General features: G+C 44.8%; 1 protein-coding gene and 1 long non-coding RNA gene across 3 annotated transcripts in view; one reads left to right on the forward strand and one right to left on the reverse strand.

The window, feature by feature from the left end:
• LOC308476910 (protein FAM13A-like) overlaps positions 1 to 21,000 on the forward strand; it is a 51,438-nt gene that overhangs the window by 19,135 nt on the left and 11,303 nt on the right. Inside the window, exon 8 of one of the 2 annotated variants that reach the window (XR_013986171.1) lies at positions 13,701 to 13,735. The exons of the other annotated variant lie outside the window; for it this stretch is intronic. The gene's annotated coding sequence lies outside the window, so the exon portion shown is untranslated. Of the gene's footprint in view, positions 1 to 13,700; positions 13,736 to 21,000 lie in introns of those variants that run through there. 2 annotated transcript variants of the gene reach the window in all.
• The window catches only part of LOC308476933, a 38,932-nt gene that overhangs the window by 12,073 nt on the left and 5,859 nt on the right, over positions 1 to 21,000 (reverse strand). The window lies entirely within an intron of this gene.

Consider the following 21,000-nt stretch of genomic DNA (forward strand, 5'->3'; position numbering starts at 1 on the left):
AGATGGCCCTTGGGGTCCCTCCCAACTCTACAATTCTATGATTCTAATTCCCTAGCTAACAGGACCAGTGGTCAGGGATGATGGGAACTGTAGTCCCAAAACAGCTGGAGGGCCAAGTTTGGCCATTGCTGCTATAGACAAAGCTCTCTGTTTACATCCAGTGCCCAGCTATGTGTTTACTAGTCTCCTGCCAGCTAGCAAGACCACACACACATCAATGTAATATAGAGTTACAGTTGTGTGTAAGAACTGAATGTAAGAACAGATGCTTCATGATTTGTGGCCGCGTTAGACCACATGTATTACACATACATAAACAGTACCTTGTTTAAAGAATTAGGCAGCTAGAATGTGTTCTAGAAACCATTTATCCCATTTGACATGGGAATGCTGAGACTGAAGTTTCAATTCTAGCACCACTTAATAGGATTAAATCCCATTGACTTCAAATGAACGTCTGAATATACCTTGTTAACATTATGATATGACTTGCCCAAGTACCCAGTGACTCATTGCACAATTCCCTCCTCACTTCTCATCTTGCACTCACCAGAATAGGAGAGTAAAAGCTTCTGCTTTCAGTTTTAGTCTAACCACCAGTCCTGTGATGACTGAACTTGAGGAACTGTGGTTTGCTTAGAGTTCTAGGGATGGGTAACCTGTAGCCCTCCAAATATTGCTGGAATCCAACCTCCATTAGCCCCAGCCAGCATGACCAATAGGCAAGGAGTATGGAAGCTGTAATTCAACAACATCTGGAAGGCCACAAAATCACTAGTTTTAACTTTGCTTTGAGAACAAGCTAGGATATGAAACCATAGTTTGAACCTGGATTGTTTAAACAAGCCACAGTTCCCTGAGTTTGGGTGCCACAAGGAACCGTGAAACAGATGCTTCTGTTTTCCTCTGGCACATGAGAAGAAGGGGGGAATTAATTTTTCAGGGACTCCTTTCCTTCCACATAGACATTAATTAACCCATCAATGATATAAATGAATAAGGGAGATTGAAGCAAGTTCATTTTATTTTCTGTGGTAGTTTCTAGGAGCAGAGGGAATGCAAATTGTTTCAGATTATTCCTTTGCTCCAGAGAGTCGGCATGGTGTGATTAGAGTATTGGACAAGGAATGGAGAGAACTGGCTATGAAGCTCTCGCTTGGTGACCTTGAGCCACTCAACATCTCTCTACCAAAATGATGCCTGCGGTGCTGTGAAGGACAGGAAAAGCCATGGATACCATCTTGAGTGCCTTAGAATAAGGGTAATTACATAATTCATCTTTCATATAAAAGCTACATATATGCTGTTTAAATTCTGGTGTAACATTTTGTACCTTGGCCACTTGAATGAGTTGAGGCTGCTCATGTGCCCCTTTTCACTCCAAAGTTTTGTTTTGGGGGTTGTTTAATTGTATCAGAGCTTTGGAATCAAAGAAAGAAAGAAAGAAAGAAAGAAAGAAAGAAAGAAAGAAAGAAATTAAATTGAACAAAGGAGAAAACTAGCTTGAAATGCTTTCTGAAACATTCAGAATATCACTTTAGGAGGCCTTCATTTGTGTGAAAATCTATTAGTGGAGTTTGAGGAAAGTTCAGGAGAGTGGGCCACAATGGAGAATTTTTCTTCAGTGTTACACAGCGTGGAACAAACCAGTCCAAGCTGGTTGGAACCGGTTTCGACCAGTTTCAACCGGTCCAAGCTGGTTGTAACTGGTTGCAGCCTGTTTGAACCAGTACAGACAGGTTTGAACTGGTCCAAGCTGGTTGGAACCTGTCCAGACCAGTTTGAACCGATCGAAGCCAGTTTGAACCAGTCCCAGCTGGTTGGAATGAGTCTAGACCGGTTTGAACTGGTTGAAACTAGTTGGTACCGGTCTAGACCTATTCAAACCAGTCCAAGCTGGTTGGAACCGGTTTAGACCGGTTTGAACTGGTCCAAGCTGGTTTCTACCAGTCTCAACCTATTCCAACTGGCTTGGACTGGTTCAAACCAGCTATGACCGGTTCCTACTGGTCTAGACTAGTTCAAACCGGCTTGGACCTGTTTAAACCTGTCTGTACTGGTTCAAACTGGCTTCAACCAGTTCCAACCGGTCTAGACCGGTTCCAAACAGCTTGGACCAGTTCCAAACAGCTTGGGCCAGTTCAGACCGTCTGGACCTGTTCCAACTAGTCTAGACCGGTTCCAACCTGCTTGGACCGCAAAAACCAGCTTCAACCGGTTCAAACCGGCTTGGACTGGTTCAAACCGGTCTGGACCGGTTCCAACTGGCTTCGACAGGTTCAAACTGGTCTGAACTGGTTCCAGCCAGTATAGACCGGTTCAAACCGGCTTGGACCGGTTCGAACCAGTCTGAACCAGTTCCAACCAGTCTAGACCGGTTCCAACCAGCTTGGACTGGTTTGAACCTGTCTGGACCGGTTCCAACTGGTCTAGACTGGTTCCAACCAGCTTGGACCGGTTCAAACTGGTCTAGACTGGTTCCAACCGGTGTAGATCGATTCAAACCAGCTTCAACCGGTTCCAACCGGTCTGGACCGCTTACAACCAGCTTGGACCGGTTCCAACTGGCTTGGACTGGTTCCACCGGTCTGGACCGTTCCAACCGGTCTACACAGATTTCAACCAGCTTGGACCAGTTCAAACCGGTCAAGACTAGTACTGACCAACTTGGTCCGGTTTCTACCAGTCTCAACCTATTCCAACTGGCTTGGACTGGTTCAAACCAGCTATGACCGGTTCCTACTGGTCTAGACTGGTTCAAACTGGCTTGGACTGGTTTAAACCTGTCTGTACTGGCTTCAACCGGTTCAAACCAGTCTGGACTGGTTCCAATCGGTGTAGACAGATTCCAACCAGGTTCAACCGGTTCCAACCGGTCTAGACCGGTTCCAACCAACTTGGACCAGTTCCAAACAGCTTGGACCGGTTCAGACCATCTGCACCTGTTCCAACTAGTCTAGACCGGTTCCAACCTGCTTGGATCGCCAAAACCAGCTTCAACTGGTTCAAACTGGCTTGGGATGGTTCAAACCGGTCTGGACCGGTTCCAACTGGCTTCAACCGGTTCAAACAGGTCTGAACTAGTTCCAACCAGTCTAGACCGGTTCGAACCAGATTGGACCAGTTCAGACCATCTGGACCTGCTCCAACTAGTCTAGACCGGTTCCAACCTGCTTTGACCGCGAAAACCAGCTTCAAGTGGTTCAAACCGGCTTCGACCGGTTCAAACCGGTCTGGACCGGTTCCAACTGGCTTCGACCGGTTCAAACAGGTCTGAACTAGTTCCAACCAGTCTAGACCGGTTCCAACCAGCTTGGACTGGTACCAACCGGTCTAGACCGGTTCCAACCGGTGTAGACCAATTCAAACTGGCTTCAACTGGTTCAAACCAGTCTGAACCAGTTCAAACTGGTCTAGACCGGCTCCAACCAGCTTGGACCGGTTCAAACCGGCTTTGACCAGTTCCAACCAGTCCAGACCAGTTCCAACCAGCTTGAACCGGTTGAGACCGTCTGGACCTGCTCCAACTAGTCTAGACCGGTTCCAACCTGCTTGGGCCGCCAAAACCAGGTTCAACTGGTTCAAACCGGCTCGGACTGGTTCAAACCGGTCTGGACCGGTTCCAACCGGCTTCGACTGGTTCAAACCGGTCTGAACTAGTTCCTACCAGTCTAAACCGGTTCAGACAGGTCTAGACTGGTTCCAACCGGTGTAGACCGATTCAAACCGGCTTCAACCGGTTCAAACCAGTTGGAACTAGTTGCAACCAGTCTGGACAGGTTCCAACCAGCTTGGAGCAGTTCAGAAGGGTCTAGACCAGTACTGACCAAGATGGTCCGGTTTCTACCAGTCTCAACCTATTCCAACTGGCTTGGACTGGTTCAAACCAGCTATGACCGGTTCCTACTGGTCTAGACTGGTTGGAACCGGCTTGGACCAGTTTAAACCTGCCTGTACCGGTTCAAACTGACTGCAACCGGTTCAAACTGGTCTGGACTGGTTCCAACCGGTCTAGACCGGTTCAAACCAGCTTGGACCAGTTCCAAACAGCTTGGACTGGTTCAGACCATCTGGACCTGTTCCACCTGGTCTAGACTGGTTCCAACCAGCTTGGACCGGTTCAAACAGGCTTGGACCGGTTCAAACCGGTCTGAACCAGTTCCAACCAGTCTAGACCGGTTCCAACCGGCTTGGACTGGTTCAAACTGGTCTGGACCGGTTCCAACCGGTCTACACAGGTTTCAACCAGTTTGGACCAGTTCAAAATGGTCAAGACTAGTACTGACCGACTTGGTCCGGTTTCTACCAGTCTCAACCTATTCCAACTGGCTTGGACTGGTTCAAACCAGCTATGACTGGTTCCTACTGGTCTTGACTGGTTCAAACCGGCTTGGACTGGTTTAAACCTGTCTGTACTGGTTCAAACTGGCTTCAACCGGTTCAAACCAGTCTGGACTGGTTCCAACCGGTGTAGACCGATTCCAACCGGGTTCAACTGGTTCCAACCGGTCTAGACCGGTTCCAACCAGCTTGGACCAGTTCAGACCGTCTGGACCTGTTCCAACTAGTCTATACCGGTTCCAACCTGCTTGGACCACCAAAACCAGCTTCAACCGGTTCAAACCGGCTTGGACTGGTTCAAACTGGTCTGGACTGGTTCCCACCAGCTTCAACCGGTTCCAACCGGTCTGAACCAGTTCCAACCAGCTTCGACAGGTTCCAACCGATCTAAACTGGTTCAAACCGGCTTCAACCGGTTCCAACCGGTCTGGACTGGTTCCAACCGGTGTAGACCGATTCAAACCAGCTTCAACTGGTTCAAACCGGTCGGGACCCGTTCAAACCGGTCGGGACCGGTTCAAACCAGCTTGGACCGGTTCCAAACAGCATGGACTGGTTCCAACCGGTCTAAACCGGTTCAAACCGGCTTCAACCGCTTCAAACCGGTCTAGACCAGTTCCAACCTGTCTAGACCGATTCAAACCCCCTTCAACCTGTTCAAACCTAGCCCACCCAACGAGCTCCCAGTCAACAAACTTAAGAACAGTATCCTTAAATCAAATAGTTTAACCACTCTCCATTTCAAAGGTAGGGTCTGTGTCAACATGTGTGTATGACAGGGAGCTTTGGAGTTTGGTCAGAGGATAGTAATATGTGAAAAAAGAGAATGAATGCAGAAAGGGCACCACTAATATAAATAATCCATTCATTTTCATGGGCATTGATGTTAGTAAATAAGTATTCCTTGAGATGGACCAGGCAGGCATTTCATAATTATGACCTGTTGAGATCTGAGCGTTCCCCCCCCCTCCCTTTGCAACCAAGTAGCATATAAATTTTATGAATAAAAGTATAAATAAAATTGCTGGTTGTTGTAATCCAGCTCAGCTATTTGTGTCTGTAAATACTGTCGCATTTAACCATGGGCAAGACTGCAGCCTTCCTTTGTTTTCAACTTTTTGATCCATTCCATTTTAAGACAGAAATGGTAGATGAGAGCTATTTTTCATGTACTTATCTCTCCCTTCAAGTTAATCCGCTGTTACTAGTCCTGAGCCCTTTGGTTTCCATAGAAACTGCCGCAGCCTCCAACTGTGCAGCCCTCAGAGACTTAATTGCATTCCAAGTTTCATAAACTTTCTATTAACCTTCGCCTGGCAGACACATGCGTGTTGCAAGATAATGAGCTGAATTAATAGTCCAATATGATGGATTTGATTTTCCCCTCAACAGCAACCGGCCCCTCAAATATCCTTTTGGGGGGGGTCAATGAATATTATCTGTAAAAACTGCTGTGCCGCCATTGCTGATGTTTTGCTTGCTATTTGCAAAATGTCAGACATAAATGAAAACAATCCCATCGGCATTCAGAAAATGGCCTCCAGTTGGCTAGCTAGTCCCCCCCCCCCCTTTTAAAATACGCTGCTGTGGCTAGAATTTCTGACACAGGATTCATGCACACCATACATTTAAGGCACACTTCTCCCCTCCCCCCCCCCAATTCTGGGAACTGTAGTTTATCCCTCACAGAGTTACATTTTCCAGCACTTAACAAACAACAATTCCCAAGATTCTTTGGTGGAAGTCGTGATTTAAGTATATGGTGTGTACAGAGCTGTATTCTTAAGGCAAACCTATGCTATACAGTGGTACCTTGGGTTAAGTACTTAATTCGTTCCGGAGGTCCGTACTTAACCTGAAACTGTTCTTAACTTGAAGCACCACTTTAGCTAATGGGGCCTCCCGCTGCCGCCATGCAATTTCTGTTCTCATCCTGAAGCAACATTCTTAACCCGAGGTACTATTTCTGGGTTAGCGGAGTCTGTAACCTGAAGCGTATGTAACCTGAAGCGTATGTAACCTGAGGTACCATTGTACACTTATGGTTTCAAGGAAACCTAAGAAAGATAAGTTAAAAAAAAGGCTGTGAGGAGATTAGAGATGTATAACAGATTTCTCAGCTCCCTAACAAATCTAAAAATCTAAAGGTTTCCTCATGGGGAACCACAGTTTAGGTATGTTGTACAGATAGAACATCTTTTTCCAGGCCATCCCTGCCCCAATTTCTGACTGTGGTAGAACTTCCAAGGAGGCCCTTTCTGTCAGTCTTAACACCCTGATTCAGAAAGTTACCTGGTCAGTGATTCTCTTTGAAAAGTGAAGGAGTGTGTAAATACCTCCTGCAAAGGAGATAGCATAGGAATTTTTGGAGTTAGCAAATATGAGGCAGCCATGCAGGGAAGATCTATCACCGACAACCTCTCCTTTTTTAGATTTAAGTTTTCACCCAACACTGCCCACACAATTTCAAAGCTGTTTCCTGAAACCATGTAGAATAGAAACTTGGAGACAGAAAATTTACAGGCTGTCAAATTCCACACCAGTTTGAATGGTTTGTCCTGAAACTCAAAGATGAAAACTGTTTGTGAGTTCCTCCCGCCACCCCTGCATAAGAGCACCTGCTTTGAGAGGGTCCAATGTGACATAGAAAAGCAGCACAGGGGAGTGCTTAACCCTTGCCCTCTCCCCCCCTGCAATTCCCTCCCGCAATATATTTCCTGATTATTTGCAAAGAACTCTGTGAAGTGTATGGATCAGCTAGGGAAGGGGAAATTAGTGGGCAGCAGGAGAAAGGTTAAGCATCCCTTTTAACGCACGCACGCACAGCTTCTCTGTTCTAAACTCCCCGACAATCATTTTCCCTTGCTGAACTGGCTGTCAGGATTGTGGTATACACATTAGTCATCCCAATATGTTTTGAATGCATTTGGCTGGGACAATTAAACAGAACACAGACACCAGAAACATTGATCCATCTACAAAGCAGGCATCTGCTCACACCTAATGTAGATGCAAATTTGTACCTGCTTCAGATACCTCTTCACAAACTGCCTGGCTGTGTCTTTTCAGTGTAGATGGAGAAATGCAAACTGGGCAACTAAGCTGTTTTACACCACTTGTTGCACATCATTAGAGATGGGGTGTTTTTTAAACTAACTAACTAACTAACTAACTAACTAACTAACTAACTAACTTTCACCCATGCTTTCTTCATGCCCAGCAAGACCACATATGAACCCATTTGAGTCCCCGAACATTCAGCCTTGTGACCTGAACAAGACAGCCTTGTTACTTTTGGCTGTTCTCAAGATGACCTATTGCATAAAACCAGCTTATGTCAAGGCGCATTTGTGTTTTTCCCCTTATACAGTAATTCTCAAGAGGCAAGGAGCCTAGTTCCCACAGTCCCTCTGTCAAAGCCAAAGAAAAGAAAAAATAATTTTGGTTAGATAAGGAAAGATATAAATAGAAATAGGTTTAGTTTTTTTGCCCACCTCCTCTGCGCCCTGTTAGAAGTTATTTTTCTGGTTACTCTATGAGGCAAAGCATTCTGCTGATCACTGTCAGGATTAAATTCTTCAAAGATGGGCACAAACTAAAAATACTACATTCTACTGTTTTTCATTAAAAGCACACACTTAAAGAATCTCTTCTACTTAATGCACTATAGAACAGAAAGTGAGCATTAGGGCCTTTCTCTTTTCTTCTTGAAAAGCACATCAATACCCTTAGCTGAAGACTGTGGGAACTTCTCAGCACTAGTCATTGGAATGTGAACTATTCCATGGGCCCTCCAATTTTAATGTTAGCTAGCGGCACCATCCATGCTGTAATATCTGCAGTTCATCTTCCTGGTTTCTGTATAAATTTATCCATGTGGCCAAGTATACACATTCTCCAAAAATGCATATTATCTTCACAAAAGGGTACTGTCAGGTGGAGGGCAGGGGCAGAATGACAGGACCTTCAGAGGTCTGCCAGTGGCTATTAGCCGCGGGTGGGAAATCACACGTGACCTGTTAGTGGAGTGAATGGCAAAAGAAAGCAGGAAAATGGGCACTTGAGCCTTAATAGCTGAGTTGGTTAGAGCACGGTGCTGATAATACCAAGGTTGCTGGTTCGATCTCCTTATGGGACAGCTGCATATTCATGCATTGCAGAGGGTTGGACTGGATGATCCTCAGGGTCCCTTCCAAGTCTACAGTTCTATGCTCTATGAAGCAGGGCCAGTGAGGGAGATGGCCTTGGGAGACAGGGTGTAGCCTGGGTGACAGAAGGCTGTATTCGATCCAAACCTGAGGTTCCCTACCCCTTTCATCGATGCGGGTGGTGCTGTGGTCTAAACCACTGAACTTCCTGGGCTTGCCAATCAGAAGGTCAGTGGTTCGAATCTCCACAACAGAGTGAGCCCCCATTGCTCTGTCCTAGCTCCTGCTAACTTAGCAGTTCGAAAGCATGCCAGTGCAAGTAGATAACTAGGTACTGCTGTGACGGGAAGGTAAATGGTGTTTCTGTGCGCTCTGGTTTTCATCACGGTGTTCCATTGCTCCACAAGCAGTTTAGTCATGCTGGCCACATGACCCGGAAAACTGCCTATGGACAAACGCTGGCTCCCTCAGCTTCAAAGCGAGATGAGCGCCGCAACCCCAGAGTCACCTTTGACTGGACTTAACCATCCAGGGGTTCTTTACCTTTTACCTTTTTTACCTATACCTCTGGATTTTGCTGATGCTAAGGAAAAGAAATCATAACTGAAGCAGAAAACGCACATACAATCAAAGCCAATTTTGTTGTTGTTGTAGAACCTGAGTAGTATTACAATTGCAAGTCCTTTTTTTTGGAAAAAGCATCCCATAAACCCAACCCTAATCATAGCATGCTATCAGGTCCAGGTAGGAATTACTTGATGTGTGAAGCAGCCTTAATGACTTGACCTCTTCATTACTAGGCCTGCTGCTTGGAATGCCGCACTGGGAAAACTGTTCCATTTAAAGTTCTAAGTGTGCTGAAAACATGAGGATAATTTTAATCAAACCCGAGGAGCTATTGGAGAGGGCCAAACACTTCAGACGGCTAAGTAGCCATACCACAAGGTTTCTTAGGGATCTGATGAACTGGAATTGGTGACTTGTGCTCCAGCAATGCTTGATTGCATTTGGAGGAGCAGTATCAAAACTATTAAGTGTAAAATAAGATTACTGCAGGCTCTCATCTATAACGCCTTAATAAAGGCATATGACTTGGACACAAGGGTTTTCTGGCTTTTGAAATTAAATGCTATTAATGATTGCTAATGTGGTGTTATGCACCCCATGAAGTTAATGAGCATAATTTAGAAGATAACTGAAGTGTCACCGGAAAACTCCAAGGTGATTGGGGGTGGGGAGGAATGGGGATTTGAAAAATATGCCAGATGAACAGAGGAGAAATTAAAGGCTTCATTTTCTTGCTTCTCAAGCAGCCCACTCTAGAACAGGATATCAATGCACACAGTTGATGTGTTAGAGCATCATAACGTTTCTCTAGTATCCATGATGGATGCAGCAGATGCAGATGGAAATCTGGATTCTCTCATCCAGGGAAACTAGTTGCATGGCGCAAAGCATTGCTACAGCCAGGGATGAGAAAATATGGCCAGTTTCTCATTTTTCCAGCGTTCAGTTCTCGGTATTTCATCAGCAGTTATATATATATATATATATATATATATATATATATATATATATGGTTGTCATGAAAATCCACCAGCATTTTAATGTGGATTTCTCCTAATAAACACATTTTGCACGTGCTTTTGTCCACTATACAGTTTCCCCAATACAGTGCATTTTGATATGTTAGCTTTTCCAATATATATGCAGTTTAATGCACATTTTACCCTAGTAAATGAATTTTTTGCACATAGTGATTTCCTGGTTTAATCGCATTGCAAAACTGGGTGGTGTGCACTTTTCAAAGGATAACTGTGTTTTGGTTTGCATATTCTTCGGAAAGTGTGAACTAGTTAGGTCAACTTTAAATTTGAATACAAATTTCTCTCCACATCCCTAATGCATCTGATTGAAACCACTTTCTTTTAGCTGTTTTGCCCTGGATGCCTCAGTGTCATCATGGACAAAATCAGTGCTTAGAAAGTTCATTTAAAAAAGGAATTGGTTACAGTTCACCCCCTCCAAAAATGAACTAATTTTGTTCCAGTTCAATTCACAATTAATTCATGTGGTTCTCAGCATACTGCCCCCCTCCACCAGTTTTCAGAATTTTACAATCTGCTCAAAGTGTCAAATATGCTCATGAAGACTAAGAAACCATCAAAACAGACACACAGTTTAAAGTGAACAATTGTTTTATTTTTCCCAACAGTTATGATAGTTTTTCAGATAAGTAAGAATTGTAACTAGAATGGTCACAATCACACATAAAGTGCAATGAATTCCATAATGTGTGTGTGTGTGTGTGTGTGAGAGAGAGAGAGAGAGAGAGAGAGAGAGAGAGAATTAAAACTGAATTGAGTTGCACAACAAAGAAACAATTCATGTTCAGTTCCTACGGGAATTGTAGGAACTACTTTCAGGTGTAATTCTGAGATTTTTAAATTAGTTAAGTGAACCAGTTAATCCAAATTAGTTCATGGCAAGCGATGTATAAAACTCAGAAATTTTTTTGTACTAAAGCTTCTCTTTTCTGCTTCTTTGATTATTAATGCAGACAATTTATCCTCATAGTCTTCTGATCATGAACCTTCAGTTGGTTTTGTAGAATTCTCTTTCATATTCCTTTCACATCTTGCTATGTCTTCTCCTTTGTTAGCCTTTAGTATTGTCAAAAGCTATCTTTTTCCATTTTGACTGCTAGGATGATTGCCTGGGCTCCGATAATTTTTCACCTTCATTACTGTAATATTTTACTTTCGGAACATCCTGCCTCAAACTTTAATCTCTGTTCCGAATGCTGCTGCTTGGGTAATTCATTCCACTTGTCATCTTGATCATGCAACACCTCTTTATCATCCCCTCCTTTATCTCCCAGTTCCTTTCCCCCATGCATTTTAAACTGTGTTTATACCTTTTAAAATTCTTTGTGGCCTGCTTCTTCCATTTTTGCCCAAGTCCATATTCATCAGCTTTGCTATTCCGAGTCTTGGCTTCCTTGTTTTCCATCAACATGGTCTGAATTTTCTGGACACAGCAGAGGCAGATTGAGGGGAGTGTGCCCTCTTCAGTTGTACTGGGTGTACAGCCTCAGGGGGCACCACTGGGGACTCTGAACAATGTTTTAGAAGAGGCCACACAGGGCAGCACTGAGATTTGAGATCCCAAGATCTGCCACTGTCCCAGTATTACTTTGTCAGACACAATGGATCTGGTCCAAAGAGGCATTGCCCCACAAACCTCAGCCTGCCCTCACCTCTACCTGTCTACTTTCTTACTTACAACCAGTTCAGAGGGTGGCACTGCCTGTCAGCTTCCTCCTCTGTAGTCTCAGTGTTGCCGATTCAGGACATGTCAGGAATTTTCCTGACGTATGGCAAGCCTAGGCTCTTAAACCTTCTACACAACTTCCTTGCAGGCTAATACCAAACATCCAGCTAAAAATAAGCATGACCAAGGGGCATGTGGGGAAGCAACAGTTTGGGAAAACCAAGGAGGTTTAAGTGGAGGGAGGAACACCCTGGATCAACGGAGCCAATCTGATCCATGGGAATAATTTTCTCTCTGCCACAAATATGACAGTCAGCTGAACCCCCGGCATAAATTAAAAAACCATCTACAGGGCTTCTCCATAAGAAATTGTTCTTGGTCAGCTTTCTGTAAAGCTTGGAACAACACATGATTTGAGATAGGCATTCTGTTCTAAGGAAACACAGTGACCCAGCCAATTTAGCTTCCAACACTATAATATGTGGGTTTGTTTTTCTTGGACCAGTCTCTCCAACACTCAGTTCATACTACCTTATTAAACTCACTGCCCTTACAGTATCAGTGGTGAAATAAGGATCTCGGGTGAACACGCTGACCTGCCAAATTTAAGAGCTAGAAAATCTCTCAGCATTGAGTTGTCTTTTCCAACCAGTGTGGTTTTGTGCCAAGTAGCGTCCAACAAGATCATTCTGTGATGTAGTTGTGTGTAACTGCAATATCACCCTTTGCTAACAGGAAGTCAAAGGCAGAAGGAAATTGCTACCACATGTGTAGCATTAGTGCCTTCAAAGCTATGGCATTTGATTCCCACCCCCCTACCCCGTTTAAAAAATGCAAATCTTGTCTTGTTGAGTTGGCTTTTGGCAAGTCCAAGCATAGTAAAGTATATCTCATGTTTTGTTAACACCACAGCATTGCACCTGGTCACCTGAGGAATGTTCCTGGTGGGTTTGGCGCAGAATGTAAGGAATTCTAACAAACACCCACAAAAGTAGGTGGAAAATGAGCACCAAAACGAAAAAGACAAATTCAGGCCTTATGAGGGGAGTCACTGAATGGCCAACTTTGAATGTTTTGATTTCTTGGTCCTGTTTGTTTATTAATTTTATTTGCAATTTATTGACGTATGCTCTCTGGGTGACTCTCAAAAGAAATGCAACAATTAAAGTTAAATAATAATAATAAAAAGAATTAATTCAATTTTTTTTAAACTAAGAGGACCAGCGTGTAAGACACATTTAAAAGCACCAGGTGAACAAAGAGGTCTTCACCTGGTGCCGAAAAAGATGACATGGTGCAAGACAAACTGCTCTAGGAACGTTCTTTGCATAACTGGGCTGCCACTACCAAAAAGGCCCCTCTTCCTCGTGGTAACCTTGTTGTAATATACAGTTACTGACTCACACTTGCATGCACAAAATGGTTAACCTGAGCCTTGAGCTCACATTATCAGAGTAGGTGTGGCTCTCAGTCTCTCTGTGCTTCTTGGAACAAGCAAGAAGTCATGCGGCTATGGCTCTCTGTAAGTGAACTGAATCTCTCTAAATGGAGATTTTACAGCCTGCATCTTTGCTAGCCTAAAGACTGCATGATTCTTTTGGTAAGTGTTATGTACTGAAGTTCTCACCCTTGGCCAGCAGAGGAATGCTGTAGATAGTTTTCACTCAGGTCCACATATGCAAATAAGGGATTTAAAGTGACGTTCAGTGATTGGATAGTTACAGAAAGTGGTTACTGTTGTGTTGTAGTGCAGCTCTATATAAGCAGGCTGGCTGAACCCTTCAGTTCAGTTCTGTTCTGGTCTGTGAATAAACAAGAGCTGTTTGAAGAGTCGCTGTGTTGTCTGATATGTTCACTCACAACTTAACAGTAAGAAAATCAAGCCCCCCCCCCTTTTAAGTCATTTGGAACCTTCCTCTTCATTTTTACTGCCAACAGATGGAGATATGTGTGCTGTAACTTCTAGAAAAAACTGTGAGTTTTTCAATAATTTTTCAATAATTTGCAAAGCTAAGTGTGATTTAGTCTAGCCTAAGTATTTTTGTGGGACACGGGTGGCGCTGTGGGTTAAACCACAGAGCCTAGGACTTGCTGATCAGAAGGTCAGTGGCTCGAATCCCCGTGACGGGGTGAGCTCCCGTTGCTTGGTCCCTGCTCCTGCCAACCTAGCAGTTCGTAAGCACGTCAAAGTGCAAGTAGATAAATAGGTACCGCTCCGTCGGGAAGGTAAACGGCATTTCCGTGCGCTGCTCTGGTTCGCCAGAAGCGGCTTAGTCATGCTGGCCACATGACCCCGAAGCTGTATGCCGACTCCCTCGGCCAATAAAGCGAGATGAGCGCCGCAACCCCAGAGTCGGTCACGGCTGGACCTAATGGTAAGGGGTCCCTTTACCTTTACCTTTAAGTATTTTTGTAGGGAATGTTAGTTTAAAGGTAGATGAGGGCAGATGCAAAATCTAACCAAGTTTTAATGTGCTTGGACCAATCACCATTGTACTAACTCCTCTATGGGGGAGTTATTTACCCTTCTCAGAGCTGGTACAGTGGTACCTCGGGTTACAGACGCTTCAGGTTACAGACACTTCAGGTTACAGACTCCGCTAACTCAGAAATAGTACCTCGGGTTTAGAACTTTGCTTCAGGATGAGAACAGAAATCGTGCAGTGGTGGCAGTGGGAGGCCCCATTAGCTAAAGTGGTATCTCAGGTTAATAACAGATTCAGGTTAAGAACGGACCTCCAGAATGAACTAAGTGCTTAATCCAAGGTACCACTGTATATTTAAAGCACAAAGCACATTTGCCCCCTCAAAGAATTCATGGCACTGTTGTTTGTTAAGTATAGCTGCGAATTGCAAACAGTGCCCAGAATTCTCTGGGGTAATGAATGTGCTTTAAATGTGTCTTAAAGGTATATAGTGTGGAATTTATTTTATTGGTTTGGCGTGACCCCTGCTAATTGATTTACGATCCACAATTAGCTCTTTATGCCCGGCGCGCTTCCTCCGAGCTGCGCCACTCAGCTCCGTCTCCAGTAGCTCTCCAGTCACGCCTCAGCAGAGTTGAACACAGCGGTGAAACTGTCACGTAGCTTCCACTTAGCTTCCGACAAACACACAGAGCCCGGTTTGTCTATTTATCAGTCCTTTATTCCGACATTCCCCAGGAATCTCCTGGGCTCACCGCCGCCATGACTAAACTGCGACCTCTTCCCTCAGAGAACCAGAGAGGAACAGAACGTAACTCCTCCCAGACTCCTCCCAGCTTCTAAAGCTGACGTCAGAATGCTGAGGCATCATGGGAACTTCTTAACCTGTTAAGTTCCAAACCCAACACCCCCTCTTGCCGAACCATTCTGACAAGACCTTTTTGAGTTCAACACCTTCCCCTTTGCCTTGTGCCCCTTCCCGGCATCTTTCCCAGGCACCTGTTGAACCCCTTCAACACTCCCAGAATCACACTGTGCGACACTTTTCCACGCACTTGTGACCTGATACCCTACTGACCCATTTGGGCCAGCAGTTGTGTCTTCTCCGTCAGATCCTTCCCCCTCTGACTTGACACCCTGTTTGTGAGCTTTCTCCATTACGCTTACCGGAGATGAAGCCTCACACCTGGACACTCCTTTCACAACCTTTGGAGATGCCCAGACCTGCCCTGAACCCTGATCTTGGACCTGGTCCCCATCACCGGGTTCTGAACCCTGATCCTGGACCTGGTCCCTATCACCGGGATCAGCCTCTGGCTCCCTTTCCTCCTCAGAATCAGACAAGCAGTCTGAGAGAAAATCAGAACTATCCCTGAGTCTTGAAACACCCACCCTGTTCACAGAACTCAGCCTGCTTACTGACCAGCAGCTTGGTTTGATCACCCTCTGGGTATGCAAACTTCCACCCATTGGTTGCAGGATCATATCCACAGAAGATCATTTCCTGAACCTTTGGACCACCTGCCTCAAAGAGCTCAAAGGGCTCTTTGGCTACCCTCCCAAACCCGGGAAAACCATGTACCTGTGCACCCTTGCATGCCCTGCACCCTAGGGACCTCCCACATTTCCGGAGTTTGTACCCTTTTGTGCACCTGTGCAGCTTTTGCACATGACTGGGAACCTTAGCACACTGCGCCTGTGCTTTTCCAGCATTCCCACCACCCTCCAGAGGTGACTCCAGAACAAAGAGATTGTTCTGCCCCCTTTTCACGTTGGCCACTTGTTTCCCCCCTCTGAAAATGGATAACAAACAACAATTCAGACCCGGCACAACGTAGACCTCAGCTCCTCCTGTAAAGGAGAAAAAACATGTTAGCCACAGCAGAAACCGACTTTCTCATTCCGTCTGCTAACATCACAGTTGTGTCCTGTTGAAACAGCCCTGCAGTTCCGCATTTCGCCAGCAGGCTCGCTTAGCAGGTGCTGACCAACAGCAGTATCCAACACCCAGCGTGTCACCGTGTCCTGGCTGGAGTTGTTCTTCACAGTTGCCATAGAAGCAGTGATAAGAAAACAACCCTCCCCAGCGTCTGAACCACGTCTTTCCCTTGCGTTCCCACGCTGGCCTCCTCTCCGAGACTGATTCCCATGAGAACTCAGCTGGTTGACCTTGGGACCTTCCTGCCCAGCTGTCTCCGCTCTCCATGGGCAGCAACGACGAACTCCAGTGGAAAAACACTGCCCGGGGCTCCTCCCAGCTGGCCTGGCCCTCCTTCTTCCGGAAATGCACTCCTTGCCAGCTCCGCCCCCTCTGGCCTGGCTCCCACTGCGGCTTTCTGGGAACCTGCTTTGTTGACATTCCACTCCAGCACGCACAGTGGACAACTTTTTGAAGTGGCCTTTGGAACCTTCGCCCCCCCCGATCTGCTCACTAGCACTCCTTGAGGCTAAAGCATCAGGAACAGGGGCTGCAGCCATCTCTAGGCTTTTCTCAATACTTCTTCAGGGCTCTGGCCTCCTGCTGAAGCTTCACAGCACATCCCAGGCAGCCCTTGCTGACCTTTTAGAGTGAGCATTTCAAACGCAATGTCCTCCAAGACCTGGCTGCCTGCCATTGTCTTCCGTTCTCCCAAGGGGCCCCAAGCTGTACTCACAGATCACAAGCTCCTCCGGCACCCATCCGTGGGGAAACGATTTTCCAGCTGCTCTTCAGCTCCCAGCACTCAGCTCTCAGCACAGGCAAACCTCTGTGTCTTTCAGCCAGCTGCTCTGAGCTCCGCAGCTCTCCTTTGCCTCTTAACACCAGGCAAAAACTCCTGCCAGCGACTTCAAACGCATTCCGGCACTTCAAAGCGTTCCTGTGACAGTTTTTACGATCGGTGATTAAGGGTCCATAACCTGTTGAATTGTTTTATTGGTTTGGCGTGACCCCTGCTAATTGATTTACGATCCACAATTAGCTCTTTATGCCCGGCGCGCTTCCTCCGAGCTGCGCCACTCAGCTCCGTCTCCAGTAGCTCTCCAGTCACGCCTCAGCAGAGTTGAACACAGCGGTGAAACTGTCACGTAGCTTCCACTTAGCTTCCGACAAACACACAGAGCCCGGTTTGTCTATTTATCAGTCCTTTATTCCGACATTCCCCAGGAATCTCCTGGGCTCACCGCCGCCATGACTAAACTGCGACCTCTTCCCTCAGAGAACCAGAGAGGAACAGAACGTAACTCCTCCCAGACTCCTCCCAGCTTCTAAAGCTGACGTCAGAATGCTGAGGCATCATGGGAACTTCTTAACCTGTTAAGTTCCAAACCCAACCCGCATACACAATCATAGATGGCTGGTTCATATATAATGCTAGAATATAGAATATAGCCCTATATGCATAAACTAGCATAAGCCTGAGCAAAGTCAGAGGCTTCTAAGTTCCTCCTCCCTTGTGTGTGGGCTGGAGGAGAATTTCTGCAACGTTTTGTCCTTCCCTCACCCCCCAAAAATCTTGGCTTAGTCTTGCCTACAAATCAGAGCTTGTGGTTTAAAGCAAACTCTGGTCAGCTTCTTTAAAAAACCAACTTCAAGGCGTGCATTATGAAGCTGGTTTGTTGAACTAGCCAGTGTTTGTTTTAAACCACAAGCTCTGGTGTGTGATGCTATGCCAGAATTCTTTGAAAGTGAAACTAAATGCTGCATAACTCCTTCTCTTGCTGTGTCCCCTCTTTTTCTTCCAGCATCCTCCTCCCCACCCCCACCCCCACCCCCGGATCCTTGTCCACCATTACTGATCTTTTCATTGTAGGAATCTCTCAGGAATTTCCAAGGAAACATGGTGTTTGCTTGGCTACATTTTGGAAAATACTGATTTACATAACCTGAGTAATCCTCCCCCAAACCCTGCCAGGTAGGTCAATATTATTTTTTTACCTATGTACAGTATTACAAAGTCAGAGAGAGAGAGACCTATGCTGCTTGATTTCATTTTTTTATATATATAAAATATTTATTGAAATTTTACGATAAACATAGATTTAAAGAATTAAAAAAAAAAAAAAGATTAAACCAGAAATTACATATAGAGAGGAAAAAAAACAAGAGCTAACAAGAAAAATACCAAAAAAGAGACCTAAAAAGGAGAGTAAAAAGAAAAAAAAGGATGATACAAAATACAAAAAAAGATAGCTAAAAAATTAGAGGAAAAAAAAGAAAAAATATTTTAAAGAAAAAAAATCCATTTTTCAATGTCTTTAGGCTCATTTACTTATTTCCTTGACCTCCTCACACCTCCCCTTTTTGTATTCCCGTTTACAAAATCCTTTCAGCAAATCCTTACCCTCTTTCATTTGTCTTTACTCTGTATCTTAACCTATTATAACTATATATTTTCATCCATATAACTATCAATATTTACATATTCTTATTAACCTTATTACCAAAACCATTTATTTTCAGTCCAACATCATTTTAACATTCATTAATTTTACAGTATTTCTGCAAATAGTCTTTAAACTTCTTCCAATCTTCTTCCACCGACTCTTCTCCCTGGTCTCGGATTCTGCCAGTCATTTCCGCCAATTCCATATAGTCCATCACCTTCATCTGCCATTCTTCCAGAGAGGGTAAATCTTGTGTCTTCCAATACTTTGCAATAAGTATTATTGCTGCTGTTGTAGCATACATAAAAAAAGTTATATCCTTCTTTGGCATCAATTGGCCGACTATACCCTATGCTGCTTGATTTCATGTGTGGAATGAGGTCTGGACTCCAGCTGGTGTGAAAAGTAGAACCATAGACCCATAGGGGGCTCATAGGCCCCCTAGTCCCTCCCTGAAGCTTTGTCTTCGTTGATTGATGACAGGTCACTGTCCTTTTAAAAGAAGCCAAGTGGAACTCTGGGGAAAGGAAGGAGAAAACATATTCCAGGAGAGTTGCGAAGGCATGTGGTTATCTGTGTAGGTTTTTGCTGAATTGGGGAATTTTTTTCAAAGATAAAATTTTAATTTTCTAGAGGTCCTTGGCCTGGACTGTAACACTGATAGTTTTATCTCATTATGCTACACTGCACCAGCTCTCAAATGTATACATTACTAATTAGAAACCCCCCCCCCCACTTACAAAAATTGTGTGATTTTTACATGAACCTTAGTACTGAGGCAGTAGTATTTTCCAGCAGAAACGCTGCAGTGTTTAGCTCCATGTACTGCTTGATTTTATTCTTAAAATTTGTACACTGCTTAACCATCAAAAGCCTCTACATGGTTTACTTAGAACATGAAACGTACATCAAAATCAGCAGCAAAAGTCAGATGTGAAAAACAAGTTGACCAAAAATATTTTATTTATTTGTTACATTTATATGCCACCATTATCTTCCAAGGATCAAGGTGGTCTCCATGGTTCTCCTGCTCCCCATTTCATCCTCATAACCGCCCTGTGAGGTAGGCTTGGTTGAGAGGTAGTGACTGCCCCAAGGTCACCCAGTGAGCTTCATGGCTGAGTGGGGATTCAAACGCCCCTGGTCTCCCAGGTCATAGTTCAGAACTCTAACCATTACACTACACTGGCTTCCAAATATAAATAAAACCAGTAGACTCTATATATCTCATTGAAGTCAAATGGACTTAAGCAGACTTAACAGTGTACACTAGAGCTTTCCAAACTTTTCTTGTTGGTGACACACTTTTTAGACATGGATCATTCTGCAACACACTAATTCAGTTTTATTAGCAAACCAGCAGGCTGCCCACTTCCTTTCCAACCCTGGGAGGAACGTCGGGACCGTTTGTGCGACACACCTACACACGGCAGCCGACACTAACGTGTCGCAACACACACAGTTTGGAAAGCTCTGGTGTACAAACTTGCAGCTGGAAGCTAATATTCTGCCTTGTAAGGCTCTTTGGGGGATGGGGTCAGATTGCAGTATCTAGTCAAAATTTCTAGTGTGCTGTAGCTTTGTATAAAACTGGTAATATTCTCAGCATTTTTTTTAAAAATGAAAATATTATTCTAAGACACTTTCAAATGTCACATATTTGAAATCATCATAATCACCATTCCAGGCAACTTTCCTTCATAAAGATGGAATAATTTTCTTGGTGAGAAAAATCTGGTTGATGTTTAAATCAGAGGCATAACTTTCTCCCGTCGCCATCTGTCGTTTTGCATCTACCTGTTCCCTAAGTGTGTTTCTGGCTCACTCGTTCTTTCTTCGTGACTAACCTCACATGCCTTTGTTGCACTCATTTATTTTGCAAGAGCAGCAGGGTTTTCCTAACTGCGAAGACATGGAATGTGCTGTGGAATGAAGTGCCATATTAGACCAGTGTCAAGATGTTAGGAAGGAGTATGGAAATGTGATCCAGACAGGGATGACTCCTTGCATAATAATGGCGTGTGATGGTTCCCAGAGCAAACCTCCTTTACAGTGGTACCTCGGGTTACAGACACTTCAGGTTACAGACGCTTCAGGTTACAGACTTCGCTAACCCAGAAATAGTACCTCTGGTTAAGAACTTTGCTTCAGGATGAGAACAGAAATTGCATGGTGGCAGTGGGAGGCCCCATTAGCTAAAGTGGTACCTCAGGTTAAGAACGGACCTCCAGAATGAATTAAGTTCTTAACCCGAGGTACCACTGTATTAAACATCACGCCAGTGAGGTTTAGCGGAGGGTGGGAGGTGCTTCAGAGAGCGATTTGCCAAACTGCTCTCTGAAGCGCTCCCCTCCATTAAACATTGATGGGGTGGCATTAACCAGATGGGGCTAGCAGTAAGTGGGGTCACCCCCTCTCCCAATGAGATCAGACCCCAGCCTCGTAAA

This window comes from Podarcis pityusensis, assembly GCF_964106645.2.
Source record: "Podarcis pityusensis genome assembly, chromosome: 5".
In the NCBI taxonomy this organism is placed as follows: domain Eukaryota; kingdom Metazoa; phylum Chordata; class Lepidosauria; order Squamata; family Lacertidae; genus Podarcis; species Podarcis pityusensis.